Raw genomic sequence first — 14,986 nt, forward strand, 5'->3', positions numbered from 1 at the left:
TGGTCTTAAAGATACTACTGGACTCAAACGTTGTTCTGTTGCTTCAGACCAATGCCACCCACATAAATCTAGTTCAATAGGATCAGCATACTGACAATATCAACTTCAAACCTTGGGATGTTCTTATATGAAGCTGCCTGTACAGAGAGAGACCATCAGCTCATGTTTCCTCTTGAACAGGCAGACACCTTCCAGGTCTGTTACTTGAGATCTGTTTTAACTAGAAATTCTAGGGAGTTGAACCCTGGACCTTCTGACTGCAAAGCATATACTTTTCCCACTGAGTTCTCTGGGCCTTGAACCAGAAGTCTCACAGCGTCAGCCTTAGAGCTGCCAACTCAAAATGGTTCTGGAAGGGGCTTGAGGAAAGGGTTGGGGGCTGTGGGCTGTGTCATTGTGTACTGTCTGTTGCACTGTCTGCTGCTATTAAGTAACTAAAGGATCCCCAATGTAGTGCTCAGCGTCGCCATGGTGCCCACCAGTATCTTTCCTGGTGTCTGCCAAGTGCTTTTAGAAAGTGGGTGGGGCCAGGAGGGCTCCTGCTCAGTAGGGCATCTGATTGGCTGGCTTTGCAGATTAAAATAACATTTCAGCAACAGCTGCCATTTAATTCTCTTTGTAACTCCTCTTTCTCACTGAATTTTTTAAATTTTACTCCTCTTGTTCATTGCACTAAGGCTGCCTCTGTGAGTGGTTAGCTCCACCTCCCACAGTGACCATTTTGCAGCCCCCCCCCTCCTACAGTGGCTGTTTTGTGGCTCCACCCACCACTTTGTGTTAGAATTCCAAAAGTGCTCATAGGTTCAAAAAGACTGGGGACCCCTGTACTATGTAATCTTTGGCATTGTTTAAAGTACCATGGTAATATGCTTTGCTTCATTCAGCTCTGTTTCAGATTTCTGGTTGGTTTCAAATTTCTACAGTCGACATCCCATTGCATTGTTTACTGGATGCTCCATCATTCTGGGTAATCTGCCTTTGGTCCCAGTGAGAAAGGAGATCTATAAATAAAGGTGGACTAAAGGGACTCTCCCCATTCAGGGTCAGTAAAGCTCTGAGCAGCAGCACCAAGAGGGAACATTGGGGAAGGCCTTGACCTCTTTGCACTGTTATTGGCCTTCCAGAAGAACTGGCTGGCAACTGAGAGACAGGATGCTGGACTAGATGGACCACTGGTCTGATCCAGCAGGGCTCTTCTTATATTCTTAACATGAATAATAATAGTAGTAATCTTGGGTTTGGGGAATTCCTGGAGATTTGAAGAAGTGCCAGATGACAGCAGAATTTGTGAAGGGGAGGGAACTCAGAGGCTGCCCTCTGAAGCTGCCATTTCCTCCATAGGAACTGATTTCTGTACTCTGGAAACCAGGTGTAATTCCAGGAGTACTTTAGGCCCCACCTGTTGGCTGGCAATCTTAATCCCTTTGGGAGGAACCTACACTGGGGAGCTACAGGTGACTGAGTGTGCTCAAACCTAAGGAGTTAAGGTTGCTAGGTCCTATTTGGCTGTTGGTGAGGGAATCTTTGAACTTCTGCCGTGCACGTGAACCGCTCATGACATTGATGACATCAGCTGGAAGTTACATCATCACCTTGCCAACATCAGGGGGATGATTATCTAGTGTTTGGACAAAACTCTATGGTTTATAGCTGATTTTACTGTAGAGTTTTGCTCAAAAACTAGAGCAACATCAGCAGTATGATGATGTCACATCTGGGTGATGTCATGTTGTCTTTCAGGCCAGCTGGGGGCAGGATTTCCCCCCCATCGGCCAGCTAGCCAGCAGTGGAAAGCACCCCACAAAAGCAGAGGTTCCTTCACTCCTGGCAGGCATCTGGAGACCAATGTTCCCTCTAAGCTGTGGAGTGTTGTGAGCAAAAATTCGACTTTGTAAGCTACTGGCTTTAAAGTTGTGAGTGATCGATGTGGCTCCTGCATAAATTAGTTTGCTCTGGGGCCACCTTTCCTGAGCTAAGACAAAAAATGTGTGAGCTAGGGGCTAAAAAACTGTGAGCTAGCTCACACTAACTCAGCTTAGAGCAGGGGTGGCTGTTTCACACATATTGTGTGGCTCTCGAAGTCCCGACTGCATTGTCAACCAGCTTGGAGAAGGCATTTGTCTCTTTAAATCACTTCTCCAACCTAGCAAGCAGCTTGGAGAATACATGTAAAACTGCTGAAATCTTTGATAAAATCTTTGATAAAATTGCTTTATTTATATCCCTTCCTTCCTTCCCTCCCTCCCTCAAACATCTGAAGTTTATTCTATGTGGCTCTTACATTAAGCAAGTTTGGCCACCGCTGGCTTAGAGGGAACACTGCTTGGCAACCCTAGGTAGACAATCCTACTAGCCCCTGTGATTGGCAGACAGTATGAAGCTTCTGGTCTGGTCAGGAATGGTTTAAACAAGAGGAGTTGTCTTTACTTCTTTGCCCAGCAACTGTCCCCAGAAGTCTTGGGTTGGTCAATGCAACAAATCTCAGTTTAGATTTTGGTAGTGCTGCCCAGGGGCTGGATCTAGACTGGTCTGGTGGCATTGTCACTGTGTTTCTTTTCACAATGGAATAGGCCAGGGGTCTGCAGGAAAAATAATAGGCCAGGATGCCAGTCACTCCCTATGCTGCATTGGGACCCTCCTCACTGAGCCACCCTGAGTGGTTGGTTGCTTGGCTTGGCAGGAGATTGGGCTCGTTTTAGAGATGCATCACCATTGTTAATTCCTCTGCATGAGAATTTTGTAGTGAGTGAAGTGCTTTTGCAGATGCTGGCTGATCCGCCCCAGTGAAGCACTACTTGGCATGGACTTTTGAAAATGTCTCCCTCCATGCAGCTCTCCACACCCACACAGCAGCCGTTGCTAGATCCTTCCTCCACCTTCCCAAGCTGCTTGAAGTGGAGGGTGTTTACATCTCACCATTGTCTCCAGATCGCTGTTATTAAAAATAGTGATACATTCCAGAAGGGTAGCCCTGCTAATCTGCTGCAGCTGAAATAACAAAGACTTCTGTGGCATCTTAAAGACTTGACACATCTGAATACATGAAACTACCTTCTACTGAGTCAGACCCTCGCTCTATCAAGCTCAGTCTTGTCTACTCTGACTGGCAGCAGCTCCGCAGGGCCTCAAGTAGAGATCTTTCATATCACCAGCAACCTGATTCTTTTAGCTACAGAAGGAGATTGGATCTGGGGACCTTTGGTGTACAAAGCAGATTTCCTACCACTGAGCCACAGCCCTACCTAGGGATGCCAGCTTCCAGGTGGAATCTCCTAGAATGACAACTCATCTCCAGACTACAGAGATCAGTTCCCCTGGAGAAAACGGATGCCTTGGAGGATGGAGTCTGTGGGCATTGTACCCCATCAAGGTCCCTGTGCTCCCCAGGCTGCATCCTCCAATCTCCAGGAGTTTCCCATCCTGGATCAGGCAACCCTGCCTCCTTCATCCTCAGTGGTGGTTGGGGAACCTGGCAACCTAGCCCTACCCCAATTTTTAATGTATTGTGGCAGAAGCTGGAGCCCATTTTGTTGGATGCTGAAATGGGCTCTAACTCACTGCATCACTCTTTAAGGTGCCCCAAACAGCATTTTAAAGATTTCCCTTTTGCCTTCTGGTTTATGATGAAGTAGCAGAACATCATTCATGAATGCTTTCTCTAGGCAAAAGGATCAATTTTCTGGCCAGGCAGCACCAAATGGGTAGATTGACAAGGGTAGCTGTGAAGTGGTCACTCGGCCTCTACACTGACTCCTAAGGTAGACAAACCCTAAAAGTATCCTGTCCATCTCACAACTAACTGTAGACCTGTTGGTGCATTTCTTTTCTTGTTATGCTCTTTGGAGGTGGGTTAGCCAGGAATGTTCTTAGCACAGAACAAAACGGTCTAGCACAGGGGTGTCAAACATGTGGCCCAGGGCATTAATCAGGCCTTCGGAGGGCTCCTATCAGGCCCCCAAGCAACTGGCTGTCATCTGCTTCCTTCTCCCTCTCTCTTGCTTCCTTCTGCTTCACAGCTTGCTTTGCCAGGCTTGCTCAGTCACACAGGAGCTACAGAGCAAAGCCTCTATTTTCTCCATTGGCTGGGGCTCCTCCCTTGGGGATGAAGGGGGGAGGAATAGTTTGCTTTGCCAGGCTCTCTCAATCACACAGCAGAGCTACTGAGCCAAGCCTCTCTTCCTTCTGTTGGCTGAGGCACCTCCCCCTCCTGGTCCCCTGGGGAAGGAAGGAAAGAGCCAGAGCTTCCTTTGCCCAGTTCCCTGGATTGCACAGGAGAGATACAAAGAAAGCACCTTTAAGACCAACGAGTGATAATGTTTTAAGTGCGTTTTATTTTGAGCTTTTAAAAAAATCTTCGTGTTTGTCTGTCCTTTATAAAGTTTATATCGCTGCTACCTGGCATTACATTTTATGACATAAATGGTCTGGCCTGGTTTCATTTATGTCAGATCCGACCCTCATAACAAATGAGTTTGACACCCCTGGTCTAGCATGTTATCCTGCACTTCAAGTGCATTCTACAAAATGAATTAGATTCCTCACACCTTTGCAAAGCCAAATGGGATTTAGAATGGAGTTACTGTGCATTGTCACTTATGATGTACAAAGGGGAGGCTGAGTGGCTTAGTCAAAATGGAAGTGGGCTGCTGGCTGCTGCTACTCAGGAGAAGGTGGGGGTGTATAGAACTGGCTGAGGGGGTGTCCTTTGTTGTTCTTTCTCAGAAGCTGAGCCCCTCACCATCACCCCTCACTGTCACTTGAAGCAGATGAGCCATTCTTTCCCCTCCCATCACTTACTTCCAGCCGGAGTGGTTAAAAGGCAGATGTCCCTGGGGGCATGCTCAGAGGTTGCAGGGAAGATTCGAATCTGTTTCCTGAACAGCAGTGATAGTAGTCACCAGAAGTTGACAATTTTTTTTCCAGGTAAGGCATGCAATTTTGTGTTGTATACTGAGGCTTTGCTTTCCTGGGGTTCAGGATTCAGTCCATGTCCTAGAATATAGTATGAATGCCTGAGCTCTCTGGAATGAACTAAATAAGGAACACATGTAGCTGCCATTGGTCTGTCAAGCATTGTCTGCTCAAGCTGGCAGCAGCTCTCTAGGGTCTCAGGCAAAGGTTTTTTACATCATCTCTTTCCCTGGAGATGTCAGGGATTTAATTTGGGAGCTTCAGCATGCAAAGCAGATGCTTTACCATGGAGCCATGGACTCTTTGGATGAAAGAATGCTTTTGAGCATGTTTTTCTCAGTGTCAAGTTGCCAAAATTGAACTTCTAATACCTGAATGGGACACAATGCTCTCTCTAAGCTGTGGTATTCAAGTTGTGGTGCTTGGGGGGGGGCACAGTGGGAGGGCTTCTAGCCCCACTAGTGGACCTCCTGATGGCACTTGTTTTTTTTGGGCACTGTGTGACACATAGTGTTGGACTGGATGGGCCATTGGCCTGATCCAACATGGCTTCTCTTATGTTATGTTGTGAGTGACTGATTTGGCTACTGCATAAATTAGTGTGCTCTGGGACCATCTTTCCTGAGCTAAGACAAAAGTGTGTGAGCTGGAGGCTAGCTCACACTAACTTAGCTTAGAGGGGTCCAAGTGGGCAGCCATGTTGGTCTGAAGCAGAAGAACAAAGTAAGAGTCAAGTTGCACCTTTAATTCCAACAACGTTTTATTTAGAATGTAAGCTTTCGTCTGATGAAGTGTGCTTAGAGCACTCGAAAGCTTACATTCTGAATAAAATGTTGTTGGTCTGAAAGGTGCAACTTGACTCTTACTTTAGCTTAGAGGGAACATTGGTAGGACATTCAACCCAGTAGCATCTTCAGGCAACTTTGAGGCCAGACATCTTTCATTTTAGAAACTGAAGATTTCTAAAAAGAGGATCCCTGTAGCATAACCTGTTGTGGTGACTACCTATGACCACAACTCAGTTAATCCTTTAGCTTAATGATTGCGAACTGCTAGGTTCTGACACTGAAAAAAAGCATGTTGTCATACAGAACTCAAAATATGAGTTTGAGCTTGCCTCAAAATATTCTCAGAGATAAATTAGTGAATGATTGACCTATGGTACTCAATGCCACAAGAAGTAGCAGTAGCCATAAGTAAATGGTTTAATGGATTTTGCACGGAGAAGTATCAGCAAGGATCGCTAGCAACGGAATCTCCAAACTGATCAGTCTGCTCTGGGGGCAAGTGGTGGGGCAGCTGCTTTCTTTAAAAACTTGTGTGTTGTAGGCAGAAGGGCTGGTCTCCATAGCGTTTAAAGGAAGATGCTTTCCCGCTGAGCAGAAGGGAGGATTGTCTGGAGGCGGGGCGTAGAGGTCAGTGAGAGGGCGAGGTTTTGGCCCCAGCGCCACCGTGCCTCGCAGGATTGGCGGGTGGATTGCTTTCGTTTTGTTTCGACGGGTACTAGGACCCAGGTGACCGTCTGCCTGGCAAGCTGCCCTGGCACAGGCGGCCGGTACCTCTCGGGCTCCCCCTCTCGGGTTTTGGTGGCGCTGCGGGCCGAGCGCGTCCGAACGGAGCCGAGGCGGTCCGATCCGAGCGGCTTCGTTGCTGCAGTGGAGGCGGCGGGCGAGGCCTCCTCCCCGGGCAGGGCAAGGCAAGGCAAGAGGGAGCGCGGAAGAAGGAGGAGGAGGATCCCCCCTCCCGGGAAGGAAGCAGCAGCTGCAACAGCGGCAGCAACGCCGGGGTGCAAGGTAAAAGGAAAACAAAATAGGGAGGGGAAGAGCTGACACTTGCGAAAGGGAGGGGGGGGTCATCTGTGCCAGAGCCAGCCCCCCTCTTCCACCCTGGGCAAGGGGTTTCTGGAGAAAGAGGGGAGAGATCGCTATGACATGCGAGGCTGGCGCAGAGAGGATGGCAGAGCCCTCCTCCGCGCCGCATCCCTCCGCACCAGCCGCAGCGCCCCCCCCTCCCGCGCCTTTCCTGGTTTGCATTTTCCATGCGTGCCCTGCACAGGCAGCGGCGGCAACTCTGCCTACCCCCCCCCCTCTCCGCCGCGATCGCTTGTTGCATTTTATTGCATTGCACAGAAATTGCACGTCCGCGTCGGTAGAGGACTGTTCTTGGCAGCGCCTCCCCCCGCTCTCTTCCTGCCCCCACCCCACGCAGTCAAGTTCAAGTGGCTTCCTCCTGGCACAGGGATGGGCAGAGGAGGGGGGTTGGCAGCGAGGGGATCCCCCGCCGAGAGGTGCCCAACCTTATGGATTCCCCCCTTCTAGATTCTGGGTGAACTTGAACTTCACGTATCTTCCTGAAATAATAGGGGGAAGGCGAGGAAAGAAGCTTGACGGGGGGTGGGGAGAGGAGGAGAAGAGTGCAGCGGGGCTCCCCCATGCGTGTGTTTGTGTGCGCGCGCGCCGTGCAGCGGGGCGGGAGGGGGGGCTTTCTATTAATTTCCATTTCTGCAGACGTGTCTCGCCTTTCCTGTTCTGCGATTAGGGGCTTTTTACAAACATGCATCTGGGTTTTGCAGGGACCAAAAAAACCAAACCCCACAATGTGCACAAGCAAAGATGGGGGGGGGGGGGAGAGACACAAGGACGGGGAAGCCGTGATGGATTTCCGTCTCTCTCCTCCGCCCCCACCCGCCCGAAATTCTCCTGCAAAGCGGAATATGTTGCGCCGAGCAAGTAGAGGGCAAAGCGGAGCGAGTAGCAAAAAAATGGCAGCCTGGCATGACCCGACTGGAGGGGGGGGGATAGCTGGGGGGGGGAGCCCCCCTCCGTTCTGGTGCTGGAAGAGAGGCATAATTTCAGGAAGGCGTAAAAGGCGATTAGGGTGGTATTTAGAGGCGGGGGGGGGGGATTTTGCACAGTAAAGCGCAAAAACCAGACTGCAGGGTATTAGTGCGTGGAGGGGTAAACCACCATAGCGTTGGGTGGAGACCGCATTTCCCCCCCCCCCTCCACCGCACACACCTGTAGCGGGAGGGGCCTCCATTCTCCCCTGGTGCAATTTCCCAGGCTCTTGTACCACCCTCTTCCCCAAAATCCTGGCAAAGGGGCGAATATGATGCATTGGATGCGTTGCAGGTTTCCCCGTGCACCTTACAACTGGCTAGCCCTCTTCAAGCCGACCGAATTTGTGCCAGGGAGGGGGAGGAATTCAGGATTGGTCCATGTACGAGGTTTAGGGATTCAGTCTTTGGGGGGGGGAGAGTGCCCCCCTTTTCTGCCTCTCTCTAGGAGGCGGGCTCTGCCGTGTCCTTGAAGGCTTTGCAGCTCCTCTGGTGAAGGGCAAAGCGTGTGGGGGGGGGGGCAGTATGGTTCCATCGCTTCCCAGCAGGCCCATCCGTGCAGGGGCTGGGGAGGGGCCCTTTCAGTTAGCCCCTCTCCAAAATGTAGCTTGGAACCCCTCCCTTCGCTTTTTCCATGTTTGCCAGCCCTCCTCTCTACTTGCGTGCATGGCTGGGTTAATATCCTCGGACTGGCACAGTGCCAGGCTTCAGTCTCCTCCCTCTGCCTCAGCCTCCTCCCTGCCAGAGGGGCTGCTTTTTTCCATAGGGCTGCCTGCCCGGCATCAGCCTGACCCACTGAACTGGGGCAGGCTGTGTAGGGAGTGGGGGCAGGAAGGACACTCCTCTGTGCATGCCCAGTGCTGGAGTGAGGGCAGGGCTTTGTACTCTGCTATGCAAACCCTGCGTCTTCCAGCTGTCAATCTGGGGAGAGATAGTGTGTGTGTGTGTGTATGTGCGCGTGCACACCCAGACTGGCAATTTCTTATGCCAAAGGACTGGAGGGCTAGGACTAGCCTTTGCTGCATTAGACCCAACTTATAGCAAGCTGCTGCAGTCCCTGTGTTTTTGCCCTTGGCTTTGAAATGCTGAAGCTTCGCAGCTGTTCCTTGCTCCCCCTCCCCGAGTGGTGTGCAGTGCCTTGCACAGTCTGTTGGTGTATCATCACCCTTGCTGATGGGTAGCTTATTGCCTGCTTGGGCAGTTCTTCAGGCTCCTTGGGTTCAAGCCACTGCGGTGGTCAAATGCATACCACAGGCAGGAAGTTGTCCTGGCTCAGTGGATAATTGGATGGGGAGATGGGAGAGCTGCATCGTCACCCTCCCCTGCTGAAGGGGGAGCCTCCACCAGGGCACACTTCTTACTCACGTGTTATTGAAGGGACTGTGCTTTTAAAACTGGCACCAAACTTCCCTGTTCATTCAGCTGTTTGTTCAAGAGTAATTTGGGGACTTCCTTTATGTGTGTAATACAGTTTTCTGTCTCTCCTTTTTTAAGATCTGGGGAACTTCTGATTGTTGAAAGAAATCCTTATGCATGGCCCAAATGGTGCTTAGGTACAGCTGCTTGTTGGGTGGGAGAATGCCACTGCATTGTTACATTTTTACCTGCCTTCGGTTGTTTTCTTTGGTTGTTCTTCCTCTCTGCCTTTTGGAATGGGGAGGTCTCTAGAAACCCTGAAGCCAGTGTTTCAAGCACAGCAGCTATAAAGGCTCCTGACAATACAGGGGAGAAGGGCTGACCTTTTGTGAACTGGGGATTTGTAGGGGTGGGTGAGGCGCTCTCAATAACCCTCCCATGCTGGGCCAGATGGAAACATCTTGGCAGGGGCCCTTTCTCCTTGATGTCAGCAAACATTCAAAGAGATCATGGACGTAGCTTGTCTGAGCTAACTCTGGCAAGATGGTGTTGCCGGGACGGGGCAGGCTTTTCAGGAAGCCCCCCTCCCCTTGAGATAGTAGGATTAGATCCTGAGTGAGGCTGCCTTTTTGCTTTATAATCTCTAAATTTCTCAATGCCTTAGAAGGAAGCCAAACTTGATTGTCATGAGAAAAGTGGCGGTGGTGGTGGTGGGGAGCGAGAAGAGACGCAGAAAAGGAATGTTTGCATTTTAAAACTTGGCAGCATCCCATATGTTAGTCCTGCCTTGCAAACTTCCTTTGGACTCGCCGCGTTTCCCCCCTCAGCTCCCCTCACCCTCCCAAAGCTCGCAGTTGTTATTTGCCAGAAAGAGAGACCCTTCCTGATTCAGGGGGTGTCAGGATTCGTTCTGAACCTGTCTTGGCTGTAGTGCTGGCACCTGCGCCCTTCAGATCTCTCACCTCTGCCTCCATCAGAGACACTTTCCATCAGGAAACGAGGGGCAGAGACTTCGGCCTCCTAATGAGGCCCTTCCTGGCCTGGCGGGAGGAGGAGGGCAGACAGGTTGTGACCCCAGTGGAGGCCTTTTGACCTCTCCACCTGCAAATAAGCCATGCCCCGTGCCCTGCTGTTGCTGTGACAGGGGCAGCCTGGAATTTTCCTAATCCAGTGCAGGCCTGAGAGGACACCCCCAGCCAAGAGTGCAGATCCAAGGAGGAATTGGGGTTGCCTAGCACACAGCAGGGGAGGTCGGCTCAGGGCATTGCATCTCGGAGAGAGTGCTGAGAAGGGACGTAACCGGATGCTGGTATGTCGTGCTGCTGATGGATTTCATGGAGCATTGATGTATTTGGATGGGATGCTGTGGCAGCCCTAGAGTGCTGTCCCTGCACATGCTTGTCTGTTGTGGTTTTGATCTCTGTGAAATGTTTGCATTTCTCACCTCTGGAAAGACCACTTGAAACAATCATTTCATGCCTGCTGGCTGTGGCCACATTGAACAAATGGGAACCAGTTTAAACAAACAAATGGGAACCAGTGCAATCAAAGCAGCAGTTTGCAGCAAACCCGACTCATTTCACCTAATTGAAAGGTTTGCTGTACCAGTGGGTTGTGCCAGCCAAAATGTGGCGTTGCGCTGTTAGCAAGAGTAACATCGCAACTAGATAAGACTGATAGTTGTTCTGTATCTTATTTCTTGGTCTGTTAGTTACTTGCATTTTTATCCTAATTTGTGATCTCGTCATGGTTGATAGATTTATGGGCGTTGAATGAAGGCCATGCTTTCTCATGAATGAATAACAGATCATTCGTTGTTTATCCTTGTAGGTTGCCTAAAATTAAGAGAGGAAAGCTTTCTCTTGCCAAGAGGTGATGGAGGGGGGGAATAAAAGCCCGCACTTTTTGTTTACTGTTGTGGTTGATTGGACTGTGCCAAGTGAACAATTCAAGTTTCCAGTCCTCAAACTACAGTTAGCTTCCCTGATACACATGCAGAGCTCTGTGAGTGAGAACTTCCATGTTTGAGACCATGCCTGGAGTGGACAGCATGGGAATGCCACTGCTTTGGCAGATATCTGTGTTCACTTCAGAGTCCCAGAGTGTACTACGAGGAAGCACGTTTGCTTCAGAGATGGCGTGACCCACATTGTTGTTTCGGAGTGCTGGGTTTTCCTTTTTGGAAGCTGTTGTGGGAAAACTCCCCCCCCTCCCATTCAAAGATGAAGCCTCTGTTATGTAGTGGTGATAAGAAATATGTGATGGAGACCAACAGGGGCTTGTACGTTGTCTCGAAGCACTTTCCGGTGCAGTGTTTTGGAATGTTGCCAATAAGTCCTTCTGGATTTCTCCTTTGCCCCCTCCTCTGGAGAACTGGCTGGTTTTGTCATGGGCCTTCTGTAGCCTTTAGAGAAGCAAAAGCTTCCATTGGTAGCTTGGGCTTGAAAGTGTGGGGCGAGCTTGTTGGGGTAACCCATAATGCACTGGTTATGTATCTGTGCAGTGGACCCCGTTCCTTGGAATAACTTGTTTTGCTGTTCCTTTCTGTGTGGCCGGCCTGTTGTCCTGGTGTCAGCCACCTGTTTGTGTCTCTGTGCCACCCAAGGGAACTGAAGGACCTGCCTTTTGGAGACTGGGGGTCTCCCTTCTTGGTGTGCAGAGGCTTGTTCCTCACATGGAGGCAGGCACACTCAGCATAGGTGAGAGAGTGAAATATCCAAAGTCTTGCTCCTCCCGCACATCATAATGGGATCAGACACCTGTTTGGTTACAGGGCTAGGTATTTGACCACAGACGTTATAATTAGCCAAATATGTCTCGCTGGATGGAGCCAGCAGTTTTTTATTGCTCGTGGCTATGAATTTATGACGGTCGTATATCAGCAGCGATGGCAACATGATTCCATCCTCTGAAACCGCCCATCCCGGGGGAATCCTAGCACCGAGTGGCACTGAGCCTATCTCTCTCTCTCTCTCTGTTTGGTCTTGCTGTTGAGTGAATCTTGTACTGGTCTTGGGTAGGCTGTTGGCAAGCCCTTAGGAAGCCCCCCCCCCAGCATGAATAGATTGGGAATTGATGGGTAGTTAGGATCTTTGCTGACTGAGCTTCTGTGGTGCTGAGTCAACGGCTTCTTGCCAGCGAGGGCGGTGTGTGACTCAGGGGAGGTAGGTGCTTCCTGTCATGAGTCAGCATGCCACTGCTGTCCGCTAGCACTGAGTTTGGGGGTGCTCTGAGTGTTTGGAGCCTCTGTGGGAGCAGTTTCTCTTTGAATCAGAGGCTGAAGATGTCAGAGACAGAGGTGAGTGGGTTTGAGCACCTCCTGGGTTCCAGGGCTTATAAAAGAAAAGTACCTGCTGTGTGTTTTTAGGTGTTGCCCACTTCCTATCCTGGCAGGATTGCAAACATTTGTACGGCGCCTGGTACACTAAATAAATATTTAGCGAGTTGTAATTGTGTATGAGACAACTGAGTCAGACGGTGGTGTCAGGTTTTGGGTTGTTTTTTTGTCCTAAGTTTGGCTGAATTTGACAAATGAGCATTTCCCCCTTGATCTCAAAGCCTGGGGAATAGCAGAGCTTCTACTGATAACTGTCCCAAGAGGCTCTGGGGCAGAGAAAAGGTTGCAGCCCACCCAGTTTTTGGAAGCAAGCCGTCCCATGAGGAAAACAGTGGAGGATGAAGTAGATATAGCTGTCTTGTTTGGCTTCATTTTTTTGGGGGGGGTGTGTGTGAAAATGTGGGACAATGGCCCAACTCACCATCGTCTCTCTGTGGTCCAGTGTTTTGCTTCTGACAGTGGACAAAGTGCTCCTTGTGGGGAGTGCATGAAAGGAAGTGCCCTTTCCAGCTCTGCTTGCAATGCTGAGAAGTCAGCAGGTGTCTCTTGGCTGCGCAGGAAGCTTCCGGTGTGCTTATGGTTTTTGGTTCTTGGGTAGTGAAGTGCAAACCTTTGTCCTGTTTGGAGGACAAGGGGAGGGACAGTGGCTCAGTGGTAGAGTATCTGCTTGGTAAGCAGAAGGTCCCAGGTTCAATCCCCAGCATCTCCAACTAAAAAGGGTCCAGGCAAGTAGGTGTGAAAAAACTCAGCTTGAGACCCTGGACAGCTGTTGCCAGTCTGAGTAGACAATACTGACTTTGATGAACTGAGGGTCTGATTCAGTATAAGGCAGCTTCATATGTTCATATGTCCTGAGCTGTGGCAACAGACTCTTACGTGGACTGCACCACTTCTGCTGATCTTTGGTTCTTCCCCTTGTCCCCCACCTCTCAGATTGCTGCTTGTACTGCAGGGAAACAGCATTGGGGTCCTTAATCTGTTGCAAAGTGAAGACGTGGTGATCTCTGAAGAAGTGGTGATCCTCTGAAACTTGTTGAATGTCACTTCTGGGTATGCCTGAAAATTTAACCCATAAAACACTTAAGTGATCACTGTATTTCTTCCATCAGTTTAACAAACATCTCTGTTACTTCAGTCTGGTGGTGACGGAAAGTGCCATCAGGTTGCAGCCAATGTATGGGGACCCTGTAGGGTTTCCAAGGCAAGAGGTGAACAGAGGTGTTTTGCCATTGCCTACCTCTGTGTAGAAGCCCTGAATTTCCTTGGTGGCCTCCCATCTAACTATTAGCCAAGGGCAACTCTACTTAGCTTCCAAGATTTGGGTGAGATTGGGGTAGCGTGGGCAATCTTGGCACTTTCTGATTTCTGCTGTGGCCCAAGCTTTGCATCCTTTGACAGGTCTGTTTTTCAACGTAAGGAAAGTGTACCTTAATTTCGTCAGCAAGTTGCACTGTGTACAGAAGCCTGCAGCAGTTTTTTCTAGTTGCTCTGTACCTTTCTGTTCAAGCAGAGCCGATGTTTTCTGTGCCATGTTCACCTGGAAGGCAATTCCTGACCTTAGGTAGTTTTTACAATGGATTTACCCCTAGATTTGAGAAATGATTGGCAGTAAATGTAGGGTAGTGAAAAAGAAAGTATTTTCCCACTGTAATTAATCCATCAAGGTAATAGCAGCAAGTTGCGGCAGTGTTCTCAGGCTTAGATCTCCTCGAGAGAGAGGATTAGATAAATTCATGGTGGAGGGGGATGTATTTGCCAAGATGATGATTAGGTGGAACCTCTGTGTTCAGAGGCAGTGTATCTCAGTATTAGGTGTTGGGGGTGTGACAAGAGGGGGTAGCATCACTTGTGAACTTCTCAGACGATTTTAGCAGGCTGGATCAAAAACAGAGCGCTGAGTTACACGGACCTTTGGTCTGAGCCAGTGAGACAATCCTCAAGTTCCCTGTTATAACTGCGGTTACTTGTGCGAGACGGCTGCAATTATGATGTGGTAACCGGGTTGTTGGAAACGTCCATTACATGTCCACTGCCGCAGAGTGTGTGCTGTTGCCGAGTGAAACCCAATCCACTCTTGGCCTGTGTTTGCGGGATCTCTCTCCCTCTCTCTTCCCTGCTGCCTGGCTGAAGCTTTTAGTAGTATACTGAACAGAAGAAATGGGTTCCAGTGTGGCTGGACCATGGGGCTTCTGCATGCCAGCAAAAACTCTTCCCCTGTGTGACTGATGCCACATGTGTTCATTCACACAGACACACACACATTTGCCGATGGAGGAAAGCTCTTTAGACATCTGATGAAGTGTGTGGTGGTCTGCAGAAGTTTAAGATGCAACAAGCCTCTTTGTTTGGGAGGCTGCAGCAGATGAACTCAGGGGTTCTTTAGGACAGGGGTATCAAACTCATTTGTTATGAGGGCCAAATCTGACATAAATGAGACCTTGTTGGGCCAGGCTGTGTCAGGTTGGGCTGGGCCATGTGTGTACCTATTTAAAATTAAGTAGCAGAGATATAAACTTTATAAAGGACACAAACAAACACAATTAAAG

The 14,986-nt window shown here is 49.6% G+C and overlaps 1 protein-coding gene across 2 annotated transcripts in view; it reads left to right on the plus strand.

Annotated features, from left to right (window-relative positions):
* Nucleotides 1-6,570: 6,570 nt before the first annotated feature.
* The window catches only part of DNMT3A (DNA methyltransferase 3 alpha), a 104,639-nt gene continuing 96,223 nt past the window's right edge, over nucleotides 6,571-14,986 (plus strand). For both annotated transcript variants that reach the window (XM_060250899.1, XM_060250907.1), the window contains exon 1: nucleotides 6,571-6,704. The gene's annotated coding sequence lies outside the window, so the exon portion shown is untranslated. The remainder of the gene's footprint in view (nucleotides 6,705-14,986) is intronic.

Source organism: Heteronotia binoei, chromosome 1, assembly GCF_032191835.1.
Source record: "Heteronotia binoei isolate CCM8104 ecotype False Entrance Well chromosome 1, APGP_CSIRO_Hbin_v1, whole genome shotgun sequence".
NCBI classification, from domain to species: Eukaryota; Metazoa; Chordata; class Lepidosauria; order Squamata; family Gekkonidae; genus Heteronotia; species Heteronotia binoei.